This window comes from Cyprinodon tularosa, unplaced genomic scaffold (assembly GCF_016077235.1).
Source record: "Cyprinodon tularosa strain WSP-4 unplaced genomic scaffold, ASM1607723v1 ctg1191, whole genome shotgun sequence".
NCBI classification, from domain to species: Eukaryota; Metazoa; Chordata; class Actinopteri; order Cyprinodontiformes; family Cyprinodontidae; genus Cyprinodon; species Cyprinodon tularosa.
This window is the reverse complement of record NW_024037994.1, coordinates 174634-190984: the sequence shown is the minus strand read 5'-3', so window position 1 is coordinate 190984 and position 16351 is coordinate 174634.

Below are 16351 nucleotides of genomic sequence, written 5' to 3'. Positions count from 1 at the left end.
AGGAGGTAGATGATCATCCATGACCATCCAACCAATACAGCAGATGTGAGGATACTGAAAAACCGTCTTAAATCGGACCCTCAATGTGACGACATTGAATATTAAGTTGGGTTTACGGACATTTTCCCTCAGTCCTCCTTAAAATGGGTACATATCAGTGCTTGTAATTTCTCTGCCTCTTCATGACATTTAGAGCATTTTAGAGAGATGTGGGTTTATAATGTGTCTGAGCTGTAAGTGATGTAATTTAAAACTGGGTCTCTTTGCAATGGTTGTATGTCCTGTTTGTCTCTGTGTTGCCCTGCGATGGACTGGTGACCTGTCCAGGGTGGACCCCGCCTCTCGCCCATTGACAGCTGGAGATAGGCACCATCACCCCTCGCGACCCCAATTGAGACAAGTGAGTCAGATAATGGATGGATGTATGGGTCTCTTTGCTAGACCGGTCAATTGTGTTGAAGTGAGAGCTGAGCCAGAAGACAAAGTTCTTGATTTACCGGCCGTCTTTGGTCATGAGCTTTGGGTAATGACTGAAGAAGCGGGATCCCAGTGTTGTCGGAAAATTTTGATTTCTCTTATTTCATATATATATATATATATATATATATATATATCACGAATGAGGGAAGAAGGGAGCGGGAGATCGACAGGCGGATTGGTGCAGCGTCTGCCGTGAAGCGGGCGCTGTACCGGTCCGTCGTGGTGAAGAGAGAGCTGAGTCAAAAAGCAAAGCTCTCGATTTACCGGTCGATCTACGTTCCTACCCTCATCTATGGTCATGAACGCTGGGTCATGACCGAAAGAACGAGATCGCGGATACAAGCGGGCGAAATGGGTTTCCTCCGTAGGGTGGCTGGGCTCTCCCTTAGAGATAGGGTGAGAAGCTTGGTCATCCGGGAGGGACTCGGAGTAGAGCCGCTGCTCCTCCACGTCCAGAGGAGCCAGTTGAGGTGGCTCGGGCATCTGGTTAGGATGCCTCCTGGACGCCTCCCTGGTGAGGTGTTCCGGGCACGTCCCACCGGGGGGGAGGCCCCGGGGAAGACCCAGGACACGCTGGAGAGACTATGTTTCTCGGCTGGCCTGGGAACGCCTTGGGGTTCTTCCTGAGGGGCTAGAAGAAGTGGCTGGGGAGAGGGAAGTCTGGGCCTCCCTTCTTAGGCTGCTGCCCCCGCGACCCGACCCCGGATAAGCGGAGGAAGATGGATGGATGGATGGATGGATGGATGGATGGATGGATATATATATATATATATATATATATATATATATATATATATATATATATATATATAAGTTTACACTCAGTCTCCTTGCCTAACCCCTCCAACCCCAAAGAAATAATAATAATAATACTGATTAATGTGACAGAGAATATAGATAACAGGATTTAATTCATACATTAAGATGAATGGTGGAGGCTTTAAAATGATCTATTCTTGATGAATCCATAACTCGTATATATCTGAAGGTTAAATTGACTGAAATTTTATATTGTTTCTTCAAGTTTGAACACCTCAGCCTGACTGTCTGATGTGCGTTTGGGAAAACCAGCTTTGTTGATGTTTGTTGATGTTTCAGCTGGTTTGTTGTTTCTTCACCTCATGAAACTCTGGTTTCTGGTTCTTTGATTTTGCTTCGCCTTGGAAACATCGTTCTTGAAATCAGATAGAAAGCCCATTTTCTTCTTCCACACACATCATGTCTGGTGGAAGCAACAGAGAAGGCTCTGCTGCAGCCTCTCCCCTTGTTAAGTTTGAAATTATGGAATAATTCAATGATTTGTGACAAAGTTATTTAATCTTAAGTTCTTTAAGCTACATGAACTTGTTTTATCTACTATTGTTTGTGAAAGGCTAAGATAACATCTGATCTGTCCTTCCCTCAGCTCCTTTAATTCAGCATGTTGGTAACTTTGACTCCCAGTTTTCCTCCACATGAGTTCATGACGGGTCGACCCGTTCCTGGACCACAGAACGGGCCTGACCTCTGACCTCTGGCCAGACTGGGACTGACAGGTGACACATTAAAATGACCTACAAGACCTTTTTCCCCTTAGTCAGAGACGGCTTTACAGAGGGACCAAGGTGCCTGGAGACCCTGATGGGAAACCATCTCAGCCATCCTTCCATCCTTCAGCAGGAGGAGGTGTGGCTCAAAGTCTTCAAAAGAAAGTGATCAGAGCTCATCTGAGCTCATCTGGAAGGAACCAGGAAGAGCTTCAACAAAACAAATCAGAACAAAGGGGCAGAATAATCCCCTCTGATTGGTTAATTAACACATCAGTAGTCCACCTGATGTGTTGAGGACCAGCTGCTCTGCAAACCACCCATTGAACCGCGTTCAAAATGTCGCCTGTATAAGCGACCAACATCAACAGAAAGATGAAGACGCCCACCTGAAGATGTCTGACATCAGCTTTGGCTTTTTGATTTTTTAATCATACAACATGAATGAGAAGGGAAATGTGTTGTGATGTGTTGTATTTTAATCAAAGATTAAAATTTTTAGTTTCTGAGTGTTTGATATTACTTTTCTTGATAATAAAAGAAAGTCCAAGTGTTAGATGAGCACCTGATGGCTGATGGTCAGTATAGATGAGCAGCTGATGGCTGATGGTCAGTATAGATGAGCAGCTGATGGCTGATGATCAGTATTGGCAGAGATTTCTGGATCAGAGAATGAACTCTGATGATCGGGTCTCAGCTACCGTTGGGAAAGAGGAGCGCTGAGATTAAATCCTCCCACTTTTCAATGTGAGCTTTGACTGACCCTGATTCTGAAGAGCTGAACTCGTCATCTGCGTGAAACATCTTTGTGTTATGATTTTAACATTTTGCATAGATCCTTTTTACTTTTAATGAAGCTCAGATTAATAATTTGACTTACAGTTTGTAGACATGAAGGGGTCTATTGTTTTGACTGATTTGAACTTTTCTCTTTCCAGGGAAACAAAAGGGTAACTGATAAAGATAAGAACTAAAAATTTAAATTTTCAGCAAATAGATATTTTCCCATAAAAGTGTCATCATGGGAAAAAACAGTAAATATTTTTGCCAACTAAGATGTGATTCCAGGGCTCTATTTATTGGCAACATATTTTAGCTATCATAATCTTTTCCATGATTTTTCCTTCTATTATAATCATTTAACATTGTCCAACGACTTAATGCATGTGTGCATTTTTTGATATTTATTTTTTATTTTTTTTATTTTAGTTTCTTTTTTTTACTTTCTTTACATTTATTCACAATTTTTAGTGTTTTTCTATTCATAAATTTTCCTTTTTTTTAATATCGATTACACAAGGATAATTTCCTTTTAAAATCGAAAGGGTGGACTGTTGTCGGAAAATTTTTATCTCTCTTCTATTATATATTAATTTATCGTATTTACTCACTATAAAAGTTTTCACTCAGTCCGTTTCTCTCTCAAGGGCACAACATTCTCTGCAGGATGGTGTTTGTAGACCAGACAGAGCTTCTTCCCATAACAAACCAGATTCTTTCTCAGGTTTATTCATAACATGTTACTGTTAAACCAAAGTGTCTGTAATTTGTTTTGACTCTGACTGCTTTCCATTTTTGTAAGTAAGGAGGAACGAATGCTTTCCACGAAACACAAAACCAAAAGTCAGAGTCCAAAAAACAAGACAACCCACCCAGGGTGGGCGCCTCCAAGGCTGAGCCGCCTTGGAGGCTTGGAGCGCCCGCTGAGGGCTCTTGGAGGCTTGGAGCGCCCGCTGAGCCGCCTTGGAGGCTTGGAGCGCCCGCTGAGGGCTCTTGGAGGCTTGGAGCGCCCGCTGAGGGCTCTTGGAGGCTTGGAGTGCCCGCTGAGCCGCCTTGGAGGCTTGGAGTGCCCGCTGAGCCGCCTTGGAGGTTTGGAGCGCCCGCTGAGGGCTCTTGGAGGCTTGGAGCGCCCGCTGAGCCGCCTTGGAGGCTTGGAGTGCCCGCTGAGCCGCCTTGGAGGTTTGGAGCGCCCGCTGAGGGCTCTTGGAGGCTTGGAGCGCCCGCTGAGCCGCCTTGGAGGCTTGGAGCGCCCGCTGAGGGCTCTTGGAGGCTTGGAGCGTCCGCTGAGCCGCCTTGGAGGCTTGGAGCGCCCGCTGAGCCGCCTTGGAGGCTTGGAGCGCCCGCTGAGCCGCCTTGGAGGCTTGGAGCGCCCGCTGAGGGCTCTTGGAGGCTTGGAGCGCCCGCTGAGGGCTCTTGGAGGCTTGGAGCGCCCGCTGAGGGCTCTTGGAGGCTTGGAGCGCCCGCTGAGGGGTCTTGGAGGCTTGGAGCGCCCGCTGAGGGCTCTTGGAGGCTTGGAGCGCCCGCTGAGGGGTCTTGGAGGCTTGGAGCGCCCGCTGAGCCGCCTTGGAGGCTTGGAGCGCCCGCTGAGGGGTCTTGGAGGCTTGGAGCGCCCGCTGAGGGCTCTTGGAGGCTTGGAGCGCCCGCTGAGGGCTCTTGGAGGCTTGGAGCGCCCGCTGAGGGCTCTTGGAGGCTTGGAGCGCCCGCTGAGGGCTCTTGGAGGCTTGGAGCGCCCGCTGAGGGGTCTTGGAGGCTTGGAGCGCCCGCTGAGGGCTCTTGGAGGCTTGGAGCGCCCGCTGAGGGGTCTTGGAGGCTTGGAGCGCCCGCTGAGCCGCCTTGGAGGCTTGGAGCGCCCGCTGAGGGGTCTTGGAGGCTTGGAGCGCCCGCTGAGCCGCCTTGGAGGCTTGGAGCGCCCGCTGAGGGCTCTTGGAGGCTTGGAGCGCCCGCTGAGGGCTCTTGGAGGCTTGGAGCACCCGCTGAGGGCTCTTGGGGATGAACTCCCACCGAGCTTTAACTCAGTTTGGGGTCACATTAAAATGTCCTTATTTTTTAACGAAAAGCACTTTACTTTTCAATAAGCATAACTTTAAACTAGTCTTAACTTTAAAGAAATACACTCTATACATTGCTAATGTGGTAAATGACTATTCTAGCTGCAAATGTCTGGTTTTTGGTGCAATATCTACATAGGTGTATAGAGGCCCATTTCCAGCAACTATCACTCCAGTGTTCTAATGGTACAATGTGTTGCTCATTGGCTCAGAAGGCTAATTGATGATTAGAAAACTCTTGTCCTATCATGTTCACACATCTGAAAACAGTTTAGCTCGTTACAGAAGCCACAAAACTGACCTTCCTTTGAGCAGATTGAGTTTCTGGAGCATCACATTTTTGGCTCAATTAAACGCTCAAAATAGCCAGAAAAAGAGAACTTTCATCTGAAACTCGACAGTCTGTTCTTGTTCTTAGAAATGAAGGCTATTCCATGTGAGAAATTGCTAAGAAATTGAAGATTTCCTACAACGGTGTGTACTACTCCCTTCAGAGGACAGCACAAACAGGCTCTAACCAGAGTAGAAAAAGAAGTGGGATGCCGCGTTGCACAACTGAGCAAGAAGATAAGTACATTAGAGTCTCTAGTTTGAGAAACAGACGCCTCACAGGTCCCCAACTGGCATCTTCATTAAATAGTACTGGCAAAACACCAGTGTCAACATCTACCTTCGGCGGGTTTTACCGCCGTATGCTCTGTTGCTTAGCAACCGTGAAAGTTGACACACAAAGCAGGGAAAGAATGAATACCGAGGTTTTCAAAACTGTTTGTTTATTTATTTATTTAAAAAAAAGTTAAAGTGAACAAGAATCCAGAGTGGAATAAATGTTCCAACCACCGGGAGCAGGAACCAATCAAATCAAATGTAATGATAGAAACCTTAGTCAGTTAAATAACCTGCTGCTGTCATTCTGCACATCTCTGATGTTGCTGCTATTTTCAAATATCCATTACTGTAAAAATGTCCATAGCTGCATATTGGTTATTAATTCTCCAGTTTTATATTGTTAAAGCACTTTATTTATTGTTTATATTTTAACTCTTTCCTATTATGTTATTCTTATACATTTTTCTAAGGTCCACATTTGTGTGACCATTTTCAATAATCTTTCTGCTGCTGTAAATCTGCCCATTGTGGGACAATAAAGGGATTTTCTATTCTATTCTATAAAAGGGTTAGAAATATATAAGTTAATCTAAACAATGTATCTACAAAATATATCTGCAAAATCTCCAATATTCAACAACAAAAAATACTTAGTTAAGCATATTTTGCAAAACAACAATAAAAAAATTAAACTCTTCTCAGATTTATTGTCCCCACTCTGCAGATCTATTAGAATCTGTCCTTAAATTCCAGCCAAACCCATTTACACAGTAACAGATAAAAACCTTTAGATAAACCAAACATTACCGCCACATATCTGACTCTATAACCATTAAAACAACTATTTTCATTCATTTCAGATTTCCTCTGATCACGGAGCAAATCCCGATGATGAGACATTTGTTCTTTCAATCAACCCCCCCACCCCCCCGCTCCAAGGTGTCCTGGTTTTCCAAAATGAAAATATGGTCACCCTAGTTCATTTATCCTGATATGGACTGGGTGATGTGTTAGGAACAAAAGGATGCCACATCATTTGATGGAAATGAAAATGATCAACCTACAGAGGGCTGAATTCAAAGACACCCCAAAAATTACAGTGAAAAAATGATGCGGCAGGCTTTAGTCCATTTAGCTGAAATTTCATTGCAGCAACTCAAAATGGATGGAATGGTCGGATGGATGGAAACATAATGTCCCAGAGGTGTTCTATTGGATTTAGGTCAGGCCAGCGTGGGGGCCGATCAATGGCATCAATTCCTTCATCCCCCAGGAACTGCCTGCATACTCTCACCACATGAGGCACCAGGAGGAACCCAGGACCCACTGCACCAGCATAGGGTCTGACAATGGGTGCAGGGATTTCATCCCGATACCTAATGGCAGTCAGGGTGCTGTTGTCTAGCCTGTATAGGTCTGTGCGTGCCTCCATGGATCTGCCTCCCCAGACCATCACTGACCCCCCACCAAACCGGTCATGCTGAACGATGTTACAGGCAGCAGAACGTTCTCCACGGCTTCTCCAGACCATTTCACGTCTGTCACATGTGCTCAGGGTGAACCTGCTCTCATCTGTGAAAAGCACAGGGCGCCAGTGGCCGACTTGCCAATTCTGGTGTTCTGTGGCAAATGCCAATGGAGCTCCACGGTGCCGGGCAGTGAGCACAGGGCCCACTAGAGGGCGTCGGGCCCTCAGGCCACCCTGGTGAAGTCTGTTTCTGATAGTTTGGTCAGAGACATTCACACCAGTGGCCTGCTGGAGGTCATTCTGTAGGGCTCTGGCAGTGCTCCTCCTGCTCCTCCTTGCACAAAGGAGCAGATACTGATGGGTTGTAGATCTTCTACGGCCCTGTCCAGCTCTCCTGGAGTAACTGCCTGTCTCCTGGAATCTCCTCCATGAGATTGTGCTGGGAGACACACCTAACATTCTGGCAATGGCACGTATTAATGTGCCATCCTGGAGGAGTTGGACTGCCTGTGCAACCTCTGTAGGGTCCAGGTAATGGTAAATTGCCTGTAGTGCTTTTTCAAGTCAGGAGACTTGACCAAAGCGCTTTACACTACATTCAGTCATTCACCCATTCACGCACACACTCACACACTGATGGTGGCAAGCTACATTGTAGCCACAGCTGCCCTGGGGCTCACTGACAGAAGCGAGGCTGCCGTACACTGGCGCCACCGGGCCCTCTGACCACCATCAGTAGACATTGCAGGTGAAGGACACAACGACACTGAAAGTCGGAGCCGTGGCTTGATTTCAGGGCAAACTCCTACATCTGACGCCACAGTCGCCACAGGTAGCACCTCATGCTAACAGTAGTGACAGTGACCCTATCCAAAAGCAAAACTGGTGAAAAAGAGTCAGAAAGATGAGGAGGAGAAAAAATGTCAGTGGCCTCCACCTGTAAAACCATTCCTGTTTTGATGGTCGTCTCGTTGTTGCTCCTCTAGTTCACCTGTTGTTCATTTCATTAACACCAAAGCAGCTGAAACTGATTAACAATCCCCTCTGCTACTGACCTGACCAAATCAATATCCCACAATTTAATTAACTTGATGATATACTCCGATTACAAAGTGTTAAATTTTTTGAACAATAGGGTTTATATTTTCCAAAAATGTTCTCAAACATTTATTTATTGAATGCTTTCCTATTGTTGAAAACACAAGAGAACCCTTGTACTCTGATATTTATAGTTATAGACAGCCTTTAGTGCATTGTTTTATAAAGGGCTCAAAAACATAAATGTATAACAAACGACGGATAACAGCCGATACCGATGCCAACATCAATATATCCTGCATCCCTAGAATGGACACAACTTCACTTCCGTCCATTCATCCATGTATGGCTTCCCTTTAAGCTGCATCAGTGATTATCCTCCTTCACAAGCAGCTAAATCTAATTTAGAAATTTGTCCCATATGTCATTGACAGCCAAAGTCTATATATTGAACCTTATATTTCAAAAATTGCCCGGGTTAACAAGGTCTGCGTCAGTTGCTAGGGAACCAGGGCAACTTGATAACAAATTGGCTACTGGAACAAGACACAGATGGACTAGAGCAGTAAACTTGTTACTGATATATATAGATATATATATGCTGTTTATTTAGTAATGTTTTCCAAACCTCGGATACCTTTGCAAAGTTCTCCCTCCAGCCCTGATGTCATCAGTCTGTCGATTTAAACATAAACAGTTATGCTGAGGCGTCCTCCTTCTGTTCTGCTTAAAGAAGCAGGTCGACCTTCCCAAGATGGCGCCCGTAATTTCTGCGCTGCGACAGTTAATGCGGGTCTACTCTTATATAATGTCTATGATTGAAACCACTGCTATTTATTCACTGGATTGCTGATTGCCTGTTGGTTGTATGGGTTTGAAGTGAAGTCACCAGTCGCCATATTGGTACTCCCTAGTTAGACTGGTCTCAATGTAAACAATCTGTGCGCTACAGCATCGAACAACGATGAAGTTCTCATTTCCAGGGGGACTTAAACCTTTTAAAATAAACATAAATTCATCAAAAATGCATCATAATATAGATCAATTTATTACATTATTATGGTGATTGCATTACATTACAGCCATTTTTATGCTGCGACTCTGTGGAAGTGGGGAGTACCAACATGGTGGCAGGCGACGTAAATTTGTTCAGTCTATCAGCAATCCAGTGAATGAATAGAGAGTAGTGGTTTATACTTTTTTTTTTTTAACAAAGGTAGCACAAACAAGTAAGATCATTGCAACAATGCCACTCGATAGAGAGAAAAGTAGAGGAAGATTTTTTAAATAATAAATAAACAATAACTAAAATAGCAACAATGAGATTCATGTTACGATTGGTATAAATCAGTGGGAACTTCCATTAATATTTCAGTCGGGTTTTCATAGGATTCAATATGTTTCAGAGATTTCACATAGAACTTGAATTCAGATAAAAACGGTGAATGATCTCAGCTCTCTTTTATGATTATTTTTTTGTCATTAAATTTTTTTTATATAATTTTGCTTTTAAGAAACTAAAACACACAAATACACATCGGCAGCAACACAGAAAATGACAGCACTCATCAATGATCTATTACCAAACATATTAGTGTTTAATCTACTTTAATATTAATATACACATACGCACAGTATACACACACCCCAGATCCGTTAAGAATCTATACCAAGACTGTAATAAAAATACACCCATGCTTGGCGAGCTTTACTCGGCTCCTTCTGCACCCTGGAAGTCATGACTTCATAAGCTGCTCTCTCTGACATTAGTTGAAGACATTCTTTAATTTCTGGTCTATGTGGGCTCTTCCATTTACCAAGAAAATTATAGCCGCTACCAGAAAACCTGTCATCATTAGTCTACCTTCAGCTTTTGGAATACCCTCTGGAATCAATGACTTCTCTCCTAAGAGGCAGAATTGTGCAGATTCTGATAACGGTTGACTGAACCAGTCCTCAAATGTTTCCAAAACTGCCTTCCAAAGGACATTATCAAGCCCATAGTGCATGGAGAAGTGTACCCACCTCTTTATTACACCTCCAACATTTATTATCCTTTATTAGACCCATTCAGCATAGCTTTCTGGGTGTAATATCATACCTATGCACAATTTTGTAATCAATACATGTATTTCTCGCATCCCTTTCAGCCCCTCCCACATTTGAAATTATATTTCCCACACAGCTTCATCAATTTCTGTATCAAGATCTTTCTGCCAGATCATTTTTAAATTTTCACACATTTTGTTCTGGATTCTTGACATTTTGTTATAGAAGGGCAGAGTGTACGTGTGAAATAGGAGCGTTAAAAATCTCCTGCATCACTTGTCTTCTTGTCAGTTAAGTTGTTTAAGTTCCTCAAAAGACATAAATATCCTATCTCTATAGATCATGGACAGTTCGTGTGCCCTTCTCCAACCAAGATGGCCATAGAAACATAGGGTTGTTCCATATAGACGAGTAGCTTTGTTTATAATGTGAAATACCCACTGCTTGAGTTTTCTGTGACACATTCTACAACACCAGAGGGGCCTTTCTTCTATATTGACCCACCCAGGCTTAAAACCACCAGTACCCCAGAGCCTTATCATCTTATTCATCTCAAAGGCAATCTTATATGATTCCACGTTTTAAAGGGCCAGTCCACCAATATACCGTGAGGCAAACCGTTTTTGAAGCTTAATTCTTGGCCTTTTTGCATTCCACAAAATCTGTACTGGTATCATCATAGAGATGTTATTATATTGGGGTCAGACTATAATTTTAATTGCATTAATTTTACCCCATAATGTGAGGTTAATCATCCTCCATTTTTCCATCTTTGTTTGGGATTAAAGAATTTGACCAAACAAAACATTACAAAAGAGCTTCATTGTTTGTTTTTTCTCTCTGTTTTACACTCCAAAGCTTACCACATCTATAGACATAGACTCAGGAAGTGCAATTTTTTTATTTGGTCCAACATGGAAGACACAGTCTATCGTTTCTACTTCACTTTCACAGAATAAACATTTATTAAAGCGACTTCTTAGTAACTCGTTAAAGGGTTTAAAGTGTGTTTCTTTAACCTATGGTTCAATAGGGAGTTTTAAATAAAGATTAAATAGATTATTTTTGATTTATTTTCCCAGGGCTGTGGTCCCTCAGCGGGTAGAAGCAGACTAGGGCAGCTGAAGTGCAGGTTCCAGCCACTAGATGGCACAACCCCAGTTCTGCAGACATGATAAAGCAGAGAGGAGAGAGCAGTCAGCTGCTTGCTGTAAGGACCTGATTGCATCATCCAGTGACCTCACTAAGTTATCATGACGGACACAAAGATCCGGACGAATCTGGATGTTTTATATCCCATAAAAAAGCCTTTCAATGAAGGTGAAGACATTCCAGCTTCTCCTTTACTCTCTTTTAATGTCTAAAATCATAATTAATACCCTTTGGCTGCTTAATTCATGCCAGCAACTCCTTTAAACCCAGTTGGAGGATTTTTTTTGGCTAAAAGGGACATTTCTTAGTCCTCTGCGTGGACTCAGACTATCCTGATGCAAATCAGACATTTAAGTGTGCGAGGGAAACATCGTGTCTATACTTAGCGCAGTGAACTCATTCCCCGCTCACCCAGCAGCTGCTGCATCAGCATTTTATCTCAGAACATTAGAACAAAAAAGAAAGCGTCGCAGCGGGCTGCAGATGGGGGAGGTCAGTGGTTTAATCCTGCAGAAGCGTGGGCTCTGACGGTACTTTTCCGTCACCGCTGACATCTGGAGGGCACCAGGCATCCGCTGCAATTTTACTCCCTGCAAAGTGTGTGCAGGTACACAGTGTCTGGCACATGGAAATGTTCTGTTGTTAGTGAAAACAGGGCCGCTGCTGGCAACGAGACCTTCAGCTAACCAACCTTCAGCACATCACTCTTTAAAAGAAAACTTCCTGTTTATCCGTCCAGGTGACGTCTTGTAGGTTGTTCCTCTGGGGTCAAAGGTGAACCTCTGAAGGACACTGCAGCCCTCGTCTCCAGATTCTCTCATTTAAGGAGGCTGGAGGGAGAAGGAAAACTAATTAAACGTCTAGTTTACTTTAATCTCTAGAAACCGCACGGGGATTTGTATGCAGCCATGCAGATAGAGTGGATTCAGAAAGAGATTGATGGAGTTAAGAGTCAGATTCAAGGCCTGATAGAGGAACTAGCCCGGCCAGACGTTCTCAGACTGTCAAACCGACACAAACAGGAAGAGGCTTGGAAGGTTTTCCTGTTAGTTTCAGTGAGGGACTCCTCTTTGTGTTCCAACATGACCTTCAAAGTCTTCCTGCAGGGGGGCGGGGCTAATCTGCCCTCCATGCTTGTGGTTAGAAGATTTTCTGTTAGAGCAAAGTGGCTGTAGCTTTAAATCAGAACCGGGAGCTTCCTCTAGTGACACATGCCTCTGAGCAAGGCACTTATAACTCCTTGTTCCTGCTTGAGGACTGAGAAACCTCACAGCAAGAGTTGACATTTTACTATCCTGCATTTCAGCTGATGGAAACGCTTGTGACTATCAAAATAAGAGCATCAGAAGAGGATTCATTGGGTGTTTGCTAATAGACCTGTCCTGTCATTACGGAGAGAGGGATCCTGGACTTTAATTTAATAGGGGATAAATTCAGCATCTCTATCAAGCAGAACCAGGACCCTCGATCAGGAAATAATTCAAAGCTCCATTAGGATAAATAAACTCAAAAGTTAGATTTCAGTTTATTTGGGGAAGATTTAACACCTGTTAGCTTGTTCTGCTTAATGGAAAGTTTTGCGACGATTGCGGCACCCTCTCATGCAAAAGCTCATTTTTATACGCCCCATGATTTATATATAAATATTACACCACAGGCTTTTTGGGCTTCATACATGAGGCTCCTTATCAGTAGGAGGATGTTTAGAGTCCAAACTCAGATTTTAGAGGAGCTTGTCACTACCCATCCGTACCGGAAGCACGATCCGTACCATTGGCTCATCAACACATGTTTAACCAGATATTTATCCATAAATAATTTAATCATGGTACTAAAAGTACTTATTTCTATTCTTAATTACTAAAGAATGCTTGTACACATATATAAAAACTTTTGCTAGGAAGCTAAAACTAGCAAAAGTCTTCAAATACCTGTGAGACATTTCAAGACTTTTGCTAGGAAGCTAAAGTTAGCAAAAGTCTTGAAATGTCTCACAGGTATTTCAAGACTTTTGCTAGCTTTAGCTTCCTAGCAAAAGTCTAGGCCTTGTTCTCGTCCTCTAAAGGTCTTGGTCTCGTTTTGTGCTCTAAATGTGTTGGCCTTGGTCTGGTCCTCTTAAAGTCTTGGACTTGGTCTCGTCCTCTAAAGGTCCTGGCGTTGGTCTTGTCCTCTAAATGTCTTGGTCTCGTCCACTAAGGGTCTTGTTCTCATCCTCTAAAAGTCTTGGCCTTGGTCTTGTCCACTAAAGGTCTTGGCCTTGGTCTCATCCTCTAAAAGTGATTGAAATAGTTTTTTCTCTCCCAGGTTGGGGTCTCAACTGCCCCCTCTCCCAAATACATCTCAAGTGCGGAGCCCATTCCCCCCGTCCTGCTCTCCCTCCGCTGGCTGGCATCGGGGCTCGCCGGTGCACTGGTGGAGCTCGGGTCTGGGGGTGGATGCCCGGGTGGCTACTGGCTCATTCCTGGCGGCCTCTCCGCGGGTCCCGGCCAGCCGGGGCCTTGCTGGGGCTCCTGTCTGGAGGTTGGATGCCCCTGGGGCCTGGGATCCCTGGGGCCCGGGACCGGATTCACTTCAGGGTGGGTCTGGGTGTTGCTTGGGGATTTTCGGGTGGGTTTTCCCACTTGGAGGCATGGTGGAGCTGCTTTGTTCCCGCTGATCGTGGCGGGTGTGGCTGCGTGGACTGATGGGGTGGGGGAGTGGCTATTGAGGCTGGTGCGGGTGGCGGAGGGGGGGATAAACGTGATTGTGCTGCTCTTGCTGCGTCCGGTGTGGGAGCTGGCTTTGCGCTGCCCGCGGGCTGCTGGGGGGGGTGGTTGCGCCGGCTGCGGTCTGCTCTTCTTGCGGTCGGGCGCCGAGCGGCTTTCTGCTCTTGGGTTGTTTCTGTGCGCGCTGTGTGCATCGGTCTTGGTGGGGTTGGGCCGCGCTTTTGGCCTGGGGGGCGTTTTGGGGGGGTTCCGTGGCGCTTTTCCTGGGTGGCGCGGTCGTGTTGGGTGTTGCAGCCGGTCGCCGTGGCTTGGTGCGGGGGGGCGGGGCCTGTTTCGGTGTTCTGTGGGGCCGGGGCATTTCAGTCAGTGCCGTGGGGGGGCCGGTGTTTGGTGCCCGGCCCTACTTCAGGTTGGCCGGCTGCCGGTGGAGCTCGCAGACTCATCCCCGCGGCCCCCCCTCCGGGCACCGGCATGGCGGTGGCTGGGGGGCTTCCTTGGGGCTGTCTCTCTTCCTCCCTTGGTGGGGGTTTGATTTCCGAGGCTGGCCCCTCCTGGGAGCCTTCACTCTTGGGGTCCCTTTGGGCGTCTGGGGCTTTAGGTCTCCCGGCGCTGGACTCAGTGCTCTGGGGGGTGCACCTCTCCGGCTCTCCACAACCACTATTGAGCATTTTCTCTATGGAAAAACTTTACATGCACAAGTTCACCCTCACAAACAACTACAGGTGCTAGACTTCAGGTACTCAGAGATTCACTTCCAAACAGAAACCCCACATTCATATCTTCAGGTAACACAGAGTACATGTCAGACTTAATAATATTACTTTAGCGATAGTTTCAAGGTGTTGCTTTATTGTATATCTCGTACCATGTCTTTCGGTTGTGCTGTTCTTTTTTCATCTCGTTACAGGTGATGAAGCAGACTGAAAATGTTTTGTCATTGTCTCCTTTCTATCTCTTCATTCTTTCATCTTTTCTCTTTTTTTTCTTTTTCCCTGCTACACTTGTAAAAAGTAAAATCTGTTGGGCTCTTTTTGGTATCAAGACAATTATTCTTATTGCCTCATTGCCAGACAGGACACTGTAAAAAAAATTAAATTAAAATTAAAATAAATAAATAAATAAAAGTTTTGGTCTTGGTTTCGTCCACTAAAGGTCTTGTTCTCATCCTCTACAGCTCTAGGTCTTGGTCCTGTCCTCTAGAAGTTTGGGTCTTGATCTTTGTCTCATCCACTTAAAGTCTTGGCCTACACTCGGTGCTCCTTTGTTGCGGTTGGTCTGGTCTTGACTACGACACTACTAAAAAACAAAACAACTATTTTTATGTTGACATTAAAATGTTTGCTAATAGGAATCATTTCAGACATAAAAGTCAAAACAGATCAGGTGTTAAATACATTTCTACACCACAGAGTTAGTAGAATAAGGGTGACTAAGCCAAATCACTGACTTGGTTTCCTGTTGGTGAACATCTTGCTGTTTGAAACACGTAGAAATGAAAGGATGGCCCTTTTTCAACAGAAGAAGGTGAGAAAAACCTAGTTTACAGCTTCTCATCACAGTACGAAGCCCACCTCTCTCTGATCATGACCAAAATGATCCCTTAGAGGGCAAAATGAGTCAGAACGTCTGGTTGGTTTCCCGCCTGACATGAAAAAAAGTTCATGTTAACAGCCTGCGGACCAGAGCCGCTGTGCTGCTTCACCTTTCTCCTAGAAGACGTCTCGGCTGGATGCAGCCTCACAGTGCTTCCTTTGTGTCTGAGCCTGGGATCAGTTCCCCACCCTGCCTCTCCACAGGCATCAATACCAGGCCGCACAGATCCAGTACCGGACCCGGTCTGCCTCGGAGCGCTGGGATCATTCTAATTTAGCCGGTGCACACAGATTCCCTGCAACCTAAGAGCTATAAGAGAATGTCCAGATTGGGACAACAGCTGTCTCAAAGAGAAACAGGAACCAGACCTGAATTAACAACCAATGACTGTCATGGTTTCTACCAGGAGTTTATATGACAAGAGAATCCTATCAGATTATAAAGCTGAGTTAGATTGGATCGTCAGAGAAGCATCCCACAGAAACTCTGGAGGAGCTGCAGGGATCCACAGCTCAGGTGGGAGATCTGGATTTCCAGTACAAGTAATATCCCAGAAACTGGTCTATAGAGCCACAGTAGACATTTTCTTACCTTTCAATCCTTCTCTATGTGTAAAGACTGGAGTATTAAATCTCAGAGAGATGCAATGAATCTAGCAGAATTATTGCATTTTAATTGTTAAGACATGAAAAAAAATGGATCTAAATCTTGCAGACGGATTTATGATGGAAGTTAAAAGAAGCTTTTCTCATCACATTCATAATTCAATCAAATATTTATCTCAGTTAACATTGAAACTCCAATATTTTCTTTAGCTTAGCTGCTACGCCTTTCTATTGAAAGTACAGCAGGGTCTGCAGGTATTATTGGTGAACGGCTTATACAACCTACCTAAATAGCAAA